We start from the raw sequence: 12,258 nt of genomic DNA, 5'->3' as shown, positions 1-12,258 counted from the left end.
TGCTAGGCAATGTTGGAATTGTGCTACAAATACATTTGTGACGATGCAACAAATTCCAAATAGTCACACTGAGCTTGTAAAGGTTGGGGCTAACCTTGATCCGCAAGCTAAGGCTCTTTGGGGAGTAGATGCTATCTCGTGTCTAGTGGCTATCTGGAGAAATATGAACAAAATGATTTATGAAGAGACCTAATTTCCCATCTGTTTGTCAAGCAGTTCGAAGAGGCATCAATTTTGCAAGAAAAGAGAAAAGAAAGAACCTAATTCAAAGTCAACACCCATCTATTCCTTTGACTCTAGTGTTATTGGTTTCTACCACCCATTGGAGCGTTAAAAGTTAGTGCATCTGGAAGCGCAAGAGGTAGACCTGGCATCACAGGATGGGGATTTGTCTGCAAACATCATACTGAGAGGGCTCATGGTGTTAGGGCTAGAGGAATAGGTGTCGATACAACCTATAATGCTAATTGCCAAGCTATTCTTGAGGGAGATACACAAGCCACCAGTATAGGCCGGATGGAGGAATATATGGGTTGAATCTCAATCAAAAGCAGCAGTTAATGCTTTTCAGTTGGATGAAGTCCATTGGAGAATCAAAAGTGCATGACACAAAACAAAGAGTAAAGTGGAATGGTTGAACATCACTCATACTTGGAAGGAGATTAATTTCTCAGAGAGACAAGTGCTCGACAAGGATGCATGCTGGCAACAGGGATGACTAAAGCTTGTATTGGTGGCATAGCAAACCACTCTTCCTGACGCAAACAGAAGATCACAGCAACCTACTACAAACAAGTTTAATAGTTTAAGTGTAATAACTCCTGAAAATCCATTCCAGGGACCTAAAATACAAACTGTAACTCTTCCCTTTTTATTTTCCTTATGCATCTCTCTGTATATTTTTCTAGATATAATCAAAATTATCGTACCCTTTAGCAAAAAAAAATGTACTATTTATGTAGAACTGTTCAGTCATCAATCATATAAGAGAAAGAACTGAGGTTAATTCAGTCATCAGTCATCTTCAGCAAGGCCTTTTTTTCCCACACCACGTACACATGATGAAGTGTATTTGAAGATGAAAGTCATCAAAACTAAAAACTTCTACTCTTCGACTAGCTACTTAAATTTGCCCAATTCTACATATCTATTCTAGTTATATGATCTCTAGAAATAAGTTGCAGTGCATGCATATATTTTTCCCAAGTTAACCTTTTTTTTTTTTTTTTTTTTTTTTTTTTTTTTTTTTTTTTTTGAGTTTGAATTAGGGGTGCTACTTTTTCTGAAAAATCCGATTTTCCAAATTCCGACCCAATATTTTTTCTAAATTTGGCAACGAAGTTTATTATCAAAAATTCCAATTTTTTCTGAAAAAATAATCGGATTGAAATTAGATGTGTTATCAAAATCTGATTTTTCGACTTTCTAACATAGACAATTAGTCATCCATTAAGTTCATATATAGTTACTTAACCATAACCACAAATATATAGGCTACAAACTAAATAAATTACAAGGAATAGAAAAGTAGAATAATATAATTATCTATTGTCTCTCTCTCATACCTTCAAGAAATTATGACCGCCACCTCTCTCTCTCTCTTATGGTTATGTTTACTGAATTAATGTATCAATTAACATGCTGAAAATACTTGTTGAATGAATATGTTATAGGTTTATGCTTGTTGAATGAATATGTTATATGTTTAAGCTTGTTTATGAATTAGTATATTAACGTACATATTCAAATAGTTGCTAAATAAATGTATTAACTAGATAAAAGCAGTTGCCCAAAAAAGAGCATCAGATTATTTGGTTTTTAATTTTTTTGATTTCCTTCCGAATTTTGCTAGTTCTAAATTAAAATTTACAAATTTTTCTGATTTTTCCAAAATTTTTTATTTAAAAAAAAAAACTCATATATATATTTGGAAAATAAATAAATAAATAAAATAAATTGGAATTGGAAAGAATTTTGCATTCCAAAACAAATTATAATTTTTTTCGAAAGCCCTTGAGCCAATCAGATCCGATCCAAAGTTTTGTTTTTTTTTTTTTTTTTTTTTTTTTTTTTTTTTTTTTTTTTTTTTGTTTTTTTTTTTTGTTTTTTTTTTTGTTTTTTTTTGTTTTTGTTTTTTTTTTTTTTTTTTTTTTTTTTTTTTTTTTTTTTTTTCGGTAAAGGATCCGAAAGTCTTCGATTGGATAAACTTATGAGCTAGTCAAATTTGGGAGGCTTTTTGAACACTTGATTACTTGCGCCATGATAGATTCACTTGAGTGTGTGCAGATTCACCATCAACATAGGACATTTACAATCATATTTTTCAAAATTGGCATTTGGGGTCCATGCTGCATATAAGTGCACAACATCGTCACCTTTAGACGTAATCAAAACTGCGTGGCAAATCATATGTGTACATGATCTATTCATTTTTTCACTGTTCTCTTTTAATTTCTATTAATTAAATTTGTTTGTATTATGATATCTTCACAAACAACACTCACGCATCAAGGTTTTCATCATTAACACTATGTATCAATCGAAATAAATATCAGCCTAGTATGTACGTAAAGAGTCCAGCTATGCAGTAATTAACCGGTTACTGGGATTGCAATCTAGTAACGGTTGCATGTAGAAAGGCACATGTTTAAGACTTAACACCTATAAATTTTCCGTCCAATATTTTAGTTGGTTAGTTAGTTGTTTTTTTTGTTTTTTTTTAAAATTTTTTTAACCAAAAAATAATAACACAAGAAAAAACTTAATTAAGACAAAAATCACAAAACCCACAAACTCACGATCAGAACAAAAATCTCTCCAAACTCTTATTCCCAAATATATATATTCATTCTTCTTCAATTCAAACATAATAATAATAATAATAATAATAATAATAATAAAATAAAATAAAATCATAAGTCAACAATAATGAAAATCTTTATTACGATGAATATAAAGAAGTAAATTATGTGTTACACTTGATAAAATTATTAATAACATACAACTCTATATTAGCAGCTTGTTGTTGGCCTGTGTTAATTAAGATTGAAGGCTTGAAGGTGAATCGTTATTTGTTGGAGACCTTCCATGATTATTTTTCGTTTTTTACTTATTTGTTCACCTATTTCGTTGCTCCGATCCTGATGAAATTCAACTCTCTTTATTTTTGTTGCTTTAACTTTGTTTTTTTATTAATGCCTACTCATTTAAATCTTCACTAGTTTTGTTTTGAGTGCCAATCGTTACGAAATTCGGTAGGTTGAAAGGAAGAGTTTTGACTAGGAGAGAAAAATGAATTTATTTCTTATTGTGGGTTTGAGATTTATTTGTTTTTAAGTTTTTTTTTTTTGTATTATTAGATAAAAAAATAAAATAAAAACATAAATGTTAAATATTGGACGGAAAAGTTATGATTATTAAATATGGACAGGTGGCTTTGTATTTGCAACGGTTACTGGATTGCAATCCCCAATCAGTGGCGGAGCTAGGGGGGCCCAGGGTACGCCCTGGCTTACCCTGAATTTTGGATTTTGGCAGAAATATTTTTGGGTTGCTTTCTTTTATATTCATGAATTGCCTATTTTGCCTATAGATAAAGGCTTTAATCTGCTGGGTCTAAAGGTATTTTTGGGTTGCTTTCTTTTATATTCATGAATTGCCTATTTTGCCCATAGATAAAGGCTTTAGTTTGTTGGGTCTAAAGGTGATTTGGTAATTGACATGTTAATTTGACTTAAGCTTCACCTAAAAACCGAAAACATGGTCCTCCAAAGAATGAAAAACAAATGCATAACACATGGGTCTCTCCAATGAATGAAAAGTTGAAGTGATATGATAAGTCTGGTCATTTTGCATGCTCCTTGTGTGGCAATAGACCCTCACCCCCTTGGTTATTAGAGGGCCCAGATGCTGGAGCACAGGTACAATAGGTGTATACTAGATTTTGTATAAACTAAATTACTACAAAACATCATGGTAGTTAGAATTTAGAACAAGTGAAATTTTCTTTGTTGCTGCATTACGCAAGCTTATTTTGCCGTTAGAATTTAGAACAGTTGACATGACAAATTTACAAGTCAACTTTTCTTTGTTGCCGCATTACACAAGCGTATTTTGCATTACGCCCAAGTGATATTATTTATTCACAAATGAAGAGGGGGGAAAAAACATATTATGGGCTATATAAGATTACTAGTTAAACACCTTATTTAAAGCAAAAAATATATTAACAATTTTATTTAGTCTAATTAACCAAACTCGTAGGTTCGATTTGTCATCCAACACTTTCAAAATAAAGAGATATATGTTCTCTAAAATATATATATATATATATATATATATACTTTTGATTTTCAAAATATTAATTTAACTAGAGAAATTAACAATTTGTCAAACAATTTGATATGCAATTATTTAACCAAAATAAAACCAACTAATAATCACATGTACACACTATTTGATATGAGTTGGAGTTCACCGCCGGCTCACCCTGGAACAAATTCCTGGCTCCGCCACTGTCCCCAGTAACCGATTATTGTATAGTCGGGACTCATATGTAAAATATAATTATGTGTACATATAAACCTAGGCTATGTTTGATATATAAGAACTGTGGCAAATGCAAATTATGGCAAATAACACTATTCACATATTTGCCACTATTTACCACTGTTTGATATGATTTTTGACCTGTGACAAATATTTTTGAGTTTTGCCACAACTAGTGACTTGCCATGATTTTGATGGCAAAATTTATTTAGGGAATAGCTATGTAAATTTTGCCATAACAAATTACACACAAATTTGCCACAAATTATTTGTTATCATGTAATCAAACAACAATAAATTTAGATTTGACACAAACTATTTGCAATTGTCACTTTAATTACCATGACAAATTTGTCATTGATAAATGGTGACAAAATTTGTCTTTACCATAGCTCCTATCAAATACAGTCCTACCTTTGAAACAAGGTTGAATGCGGAAAGGGATAGAAAGAGTGGTTAAGTTATTACAAGTCGGCCTGAAAAAGCTTAAAAGCATATATATAAAAAGTATTATTAAGTCTTTGATACTCATTTGTCCTATTCAAGGAAAAAATAGTACGAAATGACTAATGATGAAAGCTGGTTTGGTCTGCGCACAAATAAGGAAAATCTACAAACGTTTGAATGAGTGAGACTGTGAGAGAGGGAGAGAGAAACAGAGGCAAAGAAGAAAGCATGACTATTTTAGAGACATGCATGGCCGACATCCCCGCCCTACACTTACACTTGAAGTTAAATAATTAAAAGGTTGATGCACTATGATGGTTCCCTTTTTCCATGGTGATATTGGTTGACCCACTCCCCAATTCTCGAGATACTCCATTTTAGTAAGTTTAAGGGACCAAAGACAGTTCTCCGTTCACCATGCATGAGTCCAGCATATATGGGTACTTACAATTCCAGGCAAGCGTATTACACTAAGACCTACCCAAACGCAATTGGGTTCTCGGAAGGAGGCAGCTTAAACAAAGAAGAGATCGAATGGCCCGCCCATCTGCCCCTAGGTCCGGGAATGGTCCAAATCTCTCCCAGGCCAGTAAGTACGTTAGTCCTTTCACTACTTTGTTGTGATTTAAGAAGTGACGTGATTAATAATTATTTATTTTGAGGTTTGGACAGGGCCAGCTCAACCCCATAGCATAGCATATGAAGATATTTAGGGTTCCGCAGCCTAATGAGCCCCAATATAATTCAGCCCACCATTGTCTGGTCAGCACACTACTGCTTTTTAGTCCCCTGTTTTAACAGATAGATAGTGTTTTTACATAAGAAAATAGAAAATTATTTTAGTTCTAAACAGACCCTACTCAAACAAAAAAAAAAAAAAACCTCACATTCATTGCATTCAAATTTTGCGTATCTTGAGGCTTGAGCCGCCCCTGGATTTGGATGGTCACACGATACAGTATCTGTTTACACAATTGGCTTGGGAATTTTTCCAATTATTGCTATTGTAAATAATACTTCCAACATCAGAGTGGGTTCCATTGGATTCTAAAATATAGTTTTAAACTTCAAATCAAGAATCTCTACCAAAATAAAATTGGATTAGAATGTTCATGATTGTCATCAGCTTTCTTTAATCAAAACTGTAGAAAAATAGCTTAAAATGGTCATTATTGGTTTTTTTTTTCAATGAAAACATATATAATTAATGTGACAAGCTAGGGAGACAGGGACCATTGGTCAACTTTTATTGCTGACTGCTGACCTGCGCAAGATAATAATGTAATATAATATTATAATATACGTAACAATTAATAATTTCATATTCCATCTAAAATTAATACAAATAGTGATTAATAAAGGGTGATTTTGGACATACCCATAAAAATACTTCAGTTTTTGCCATACCCCAATAACCGCTTCAATCTAATAATATCTTCTAAATTAATTTGAGATATTTCCAATAGGAGTAAAGAAAGAGAAAAAACAAAAAGACCGGGAGACTCATTCCAAAAGGAAACAACAAATAAAAAAAATTGAAAATAATCTACTTGGACCTTGAGAATCTTTGTGTATTCTTCTGAGACACTACTGTGAATAAGAGAACTTAATAAAGGTAAAAAGAATGCCCAAAAAACAAATTGTTTTTTTTTCCCTCTTCTAGAAGTTGCTTCAAATTTGATTTTTTTTTTTCTTATTGCAATTACTTCTTCTTCATCATTGTAGAAGGGTTAAAGGAGTTTAGTAGAAATATATCAAATTGAAAATTTCTCAAGCGGAAAATGAGAAAGACAGCAAGGAGCTACAATGAGGAAAAAATACATTAATGGCTGATGAGTGAGAGGAGGAGGAATACTAAATTCTATAATTTTATCTCTTTCTAATTCCTTTCGTAAAGGAGAAAAAAAATGACAGAAAAAAAGGAAAATAAGTGCGAAGGTTTTGTGTTGGGTGATCTTGGATATGCCCATAAAAATACTCCCGTACCCCATAACTAACTAAGTTTTTGTCATACCCCAATAACCGCTTCAATCCAATAATATCTCCCAAATTAATTTGAGATATTTCCAATAGGGGTAAAGAAAGAGAAAAAACAAAAAGACGAGAGACTCATTCCAAAAGGAAACAACAAATATAAAAAATTGAAAATAATACTCTTGACCTTGAAGAATCTTTGTGTTACTACAGCACACTACACAATAAGATAACTTCTAATAAAAGTAAAAGAATGTTCAAAAAACAAATTGTCTTTTTCCTTTTCTAGAAGTTGCTTCAAATTTGATTTTTTTTTTCTTATTGCAATTACTTCTTCTTCATCATTGTAGAAGGGTTAAAGGAGTTTATTTCTCAAGCGGTAAATGAGAAAGACAGCAATGAGGAAAAAATACATTAATGGCTGATGAGTGAGAGGAGGAGGAAGACTAAATTCTACAATTTTATCTTTTTATAATTCCTTTAGTAAAGCCGTAAAGGAGAAAAAAAATGACAAAAAAAAAAAAAAAAAAAAAATGCGAAGGGTTTGTGTTTGCTGGAAGGATAAACACTTGTTCTGTTTTGTCTTGGATATACTTAATAAAAGAAAGGATAATTTAGGAACTTAAATGTGTCTTAAACAATTTTATTTATTTATTATAAAGTTGGGGTACGGGAGTGTTTTTATGGGTGTGTCCAAGATCACCCTTTGTGTTTGCTGGAAGGATAAACACTTGTTTTGTTTTGTCTTTGATATACTTAATAAAAGAAAGGATAATTTAGGAATCTAAATATGTCTTAAACAATTTTATTTATTTATTTCAAAGTTGGGGTACGGGAGTGTTTTTATGGGTATGTCCAAGATCACCCCTAATAAAAGCAGAATTTAACTATTTATATGTTAAAAATTGTACCACAAGTCTACGATCGATCGATCCATTCCATTGGTAATATGGTTGACAATCGACTAATTGGTCGTGAAATCAAATCATGGTGACTAAAAAATAACAACCAACAAAAATAACCGTTTAGAATATGAAGCCACCTGTCCCATTATCTAACAGAGTAGCTTCATCAAGTTTGTCGTATTGTTTTCTCACTATAATTAGCAATCGCCCACATGTGAATCTCAACATAAGTAAAGCAAATTAACCAGCATCTTTCCCTTATAATTCAACAGTTCACACTTGCTTACAAAATTACAAATATAATTCAAGAAAACTATACAGCAGCAAATCATGCAGACACGGATCATTTTCTCTAAATTTCATAAGTTCCAAAGCACAGAACAGAAAACTACTTGCATCTATAAATGATATTATATACTTTTTTCCAACTAAGTAAAACTAATACGTTGCGGTAATGAGTCTCTAAAAACCAACCATGTCTTGAAAACTAATCTACCACAAATCATCACACAAAAAATGTATGGTTTGGCAACACCAGACACGTCATCATTTCATGCAAAAGAGTACTGGATTTCACAATTGATTCTGCTCAGCACAAAAGAGTATATTGCATTCTTAAATGTATATCCTTATCAAGTAGATCAATCATCAATCACCCAACAAGCGTAAACCACAATAACTATGGATATTTCTAAATATCCACAAAGGTGTCACAGACCATAAGTTAGTGATACGACATTATTTTTCAGTATTTGGGCGATGCACAGTTTCACAATTTACCATTCTTTAGAAATCTCACAATCCATCAAAGGAATGAAGCTTAGAGTCAGCAGGCGCACTCACTCAAACGGCATACCTTTTGCATGATGGGTCAGCGAGGAAATAAGAACAGCGGTCACTTCTGCATAAGCATTGTGACCATTAAACCCAAGAAAAAATTAGAATTTCATTGAGTTTGATTTCTAGACTATTGATAAAATACAAAGATTCAATACTATGAAGCCAAATTCAAAGTGTTTTTCATTTCAGCATGTTATTGCCTTTCAGCCTATAATCAATTTTTTGTTGCTCAAAAGTAAGTGCACACTATCTGATTGTCCTAGAAAATTAAATTGTGGTTCATCTCTTCAAGCATCTCATAACAGGGTAATCAACAAGCTTGCAAAATGCTTGCAACCATCAAGGCAGACCCTTGCAATTACCAATTACAAATAACCCAAATGCGACAATTACATTTACGTTACTCCGTAAGACTGAACTTTAAAGGGAGGCTCATATTCAATCATATACAAAGAACAAAAAAAACTCACTTATGATGCGAGGAGCTACCAATCCTCTAGCTCTCAAGAGCAATTCAACTAACTCTAATCCCCCTAATCTAAGCAACAAATAAGTTATGCACTGCAAAGAATTCTAGAAATAAACCAAAATGCATCACAAATTGATCTAACAATCAAGAAAAATAGCAAGGACAAAGCATAATGAATTCTCATAATAGTTGATTAATAGCAACTTAAGTTCCCAAACTTTTAAGTGGTAAATCAACTGATATTGACTTTTTTAGGAACCATAGGAAAACTTACAAAGGTAGAAGAAAGTTGAGAAGGACAATAACACGGGAAGAAGCAACGCTGAGGTACTTATAATTATTGAATTTACATATCAAGTAGATAACAAATCATAAGATACCTCCATTAATAAATTGCAGCTATAAGAAAAGGGGGGCAGAAAACTTGTAAACAATAATAGATTACATTATAACTATACAATTAACACATAATTCTTTCATAATAAATATTCACTGTAGTATTTATTAATGCACATAGCCACACAAGATATCTATTAACAAACAGAAGCTTCTTTGTAGCGGAAATAAAATCACATTTATAAGTAGAGTGTAGATAGTCCTTTATACTATCATGTTGTTTACTTATCTCATACTAATATCCGCTGTATGAGATTTGTAAATACTGGAAAACCGAAACATATAGTGGCCAATTTCATGTAGTAAGCTGCACAAAAAACTAATTCTAGCAAATATTCTGATTGATGCCTAAATACCTAAGATAAATTCATCTCCAATGTGACGCAATGGTTTTCTAGTGCAAAACACTCTGATGGTTTCTAGAAAAATATGTTTTAGAAAACCCAAATTCGATAAGAAAACAAACTTTTTGCCTCCCCGCCAAAATTTAACCCAATAGCAATGCAACAACCTTGAATTGGTTCTTGGTGCCAAAGGTCAAAATCTCGTCACTCACCTCTCAGATATTTCTACACATATTGCCAAAACATTGTGATGACACCATGATGGAACACCAGTAAGCTAAATGGACTTGGTCAATCAATCGGAATATTAAGCTGCTACTGGAATTTACCTAACTTCGACACTCATGGAAGAAGGTCGACTTTCTCAAGGCATTAATTCTACAACTCTCGTAAAGAGGCCACATGTTATTAGTTGTGGACTTGTGGCTATGAAGAGAAGACTAAATGGGGGCAAATAGGTGATTTAACACTCAATTGTATTTTATATTCTATTTGTGTGTGGCATATTGGCATGCACACTTTAGTTGCAATGACACTGAGTTGCATAAAGTACTTCATCCAACACAGGTCGTCGGAGTTGCCGAGTTAGTTAATCATGCCATATGTTTCTTATGAGTAATCTACGTTCTTAAATTCTTTCCATTTACTAAAAGTTGCAAACCAAAGATAATCTAATTGTGTAGTATATTTGACATTGATTTTAGCTCAAAGCATAAAAAAAAAAATACTTATATAAACTACAAAGTACCTTAATGTAGATTGTCCAAGTATAAAGCAACTTGCTCACTACTCACTAATACAAAGCAAAGTGGTGAGAACTGATCATAGACCGTACTAACTGTAATGAATCATAAAATGATAGAACATCAATTAACGCAAGAGGACGAAGAAGGAAAGACAGAGAAATACCTGTTGACTAATTCATTATTATCCCATTCTTCAACCATTCTACAGGAAACTCACCACCTGAATCAAACTAGAAATATAATTTACACAAATATTACAACAAACCTATACTGAAAATGCAATAAATCAAAGACTTAACAACGTTATATAACATAGCAACATAAAATTCAATAAAATTCATCAAAAACAAACTGAAAATCTCAACTTATCTTCAAATTTAAGCTTACTACGCAATGCCCAAATTGTAAAAACCAAACTTACCTTCGGAAACAATGATGGAACTGGATATCTTTTGAAAAGCTTGTTGAGAACACCATGACGTTTGGGTTTCCAATTGGTTTGATGCTTGATTATGTCCGAAGAGAAATAGATTGAATTCTAATCCTAATTGGAGATACAGTGAAAGCGGAGAGAGGAATGTTCATGACAGAGAGAGAGAGAGAGAGAGAGGACAAATTGAGAATTATTGAGAAGTTTTGTTAAGGGACGAAAATGACAAAAATGCCCCTGTGACGGACACAATGTGACACCAAATCACTATTCCTCCTACCCCATATTTTTCTAATATAGTAAGATTTAACCAAAAAATAACAATAAATGTAACAGCTAGAACAAGACTCCACTCTTTGGTCTCTCTCATTTCAACTTGTTGCCTCACAACAAATTATCCAGCTTGTACTCGCCTTACAATTACGATCAAGAGCTTTGGTTCACTTAATATCGATTTAATAGAGTTCAAGACACATACCACTTATTTTTGTTCATCTTTGATAAAAAGGTTACAAATTAATATTCATAATTGATCAAAACAATCATCTTTCATATCATAAGAAAAAAAAAAGTGCAATAGACAACACACAACAATTTAATCAGCATAATTACAGTTAAAATCGTTTATTGTTGAACTCGTTCGAGCTCGAATGTAAATTATTGTTTGTTCAATTTGTGGGCCTCACAAGCATTGAAATTCACATTGTTGTTCGTCGGAATCACCATTGCAAATACCATTGTTTTATGAGATAATCAAGAAGTACGAAAGATTAACAGATTAACGAGAAATTCAATCAATGAATTCTAAAAGTGTGGGGGAAAGAAGAAGGTTGGAGATTTAGGGCCGGTTAATCAGCTTGAATTTATATTTTTTTTAACAATTAAAGAAAATAAAAAATGAATTTATATTTTTTTTTAACAATTAAAGAAAATAAAAAATGATTTTTTTTTTTGGAAAAATGACAAACTTTGTCGAAGCAAAATCTGTTAGATAGTGGGACAACCGGACAGGTGACTTCATAATCTAAATGTTTAATCTCAGTACCTGGTTTTTTTTTGGTAACTTAATCTCAGTACCTGGTTATTGCAACTCTTTCTACTCAAACTCTTTTAATAACTTCATTGAGACTCTATATCTTATGTGGCATCTAAATCATAC

Source organism: Coptis chinensis, chromosome 3, assembly GCF_015680905.1.
Source record: "Coptis chinensis isolate HL-2020 chromosome 3, ASM1568090v1, whole genome shotgun sequence".
Lineage (NCBI taxonomy): Eukaryota > Viridiplantae > Streptophyta > Magnoliopsida > Ranunculales > Ranunculaceae > Coptis > Coptis chinensis.
This window is presented reverse-complemented; position numbering follows the sequence as displayed.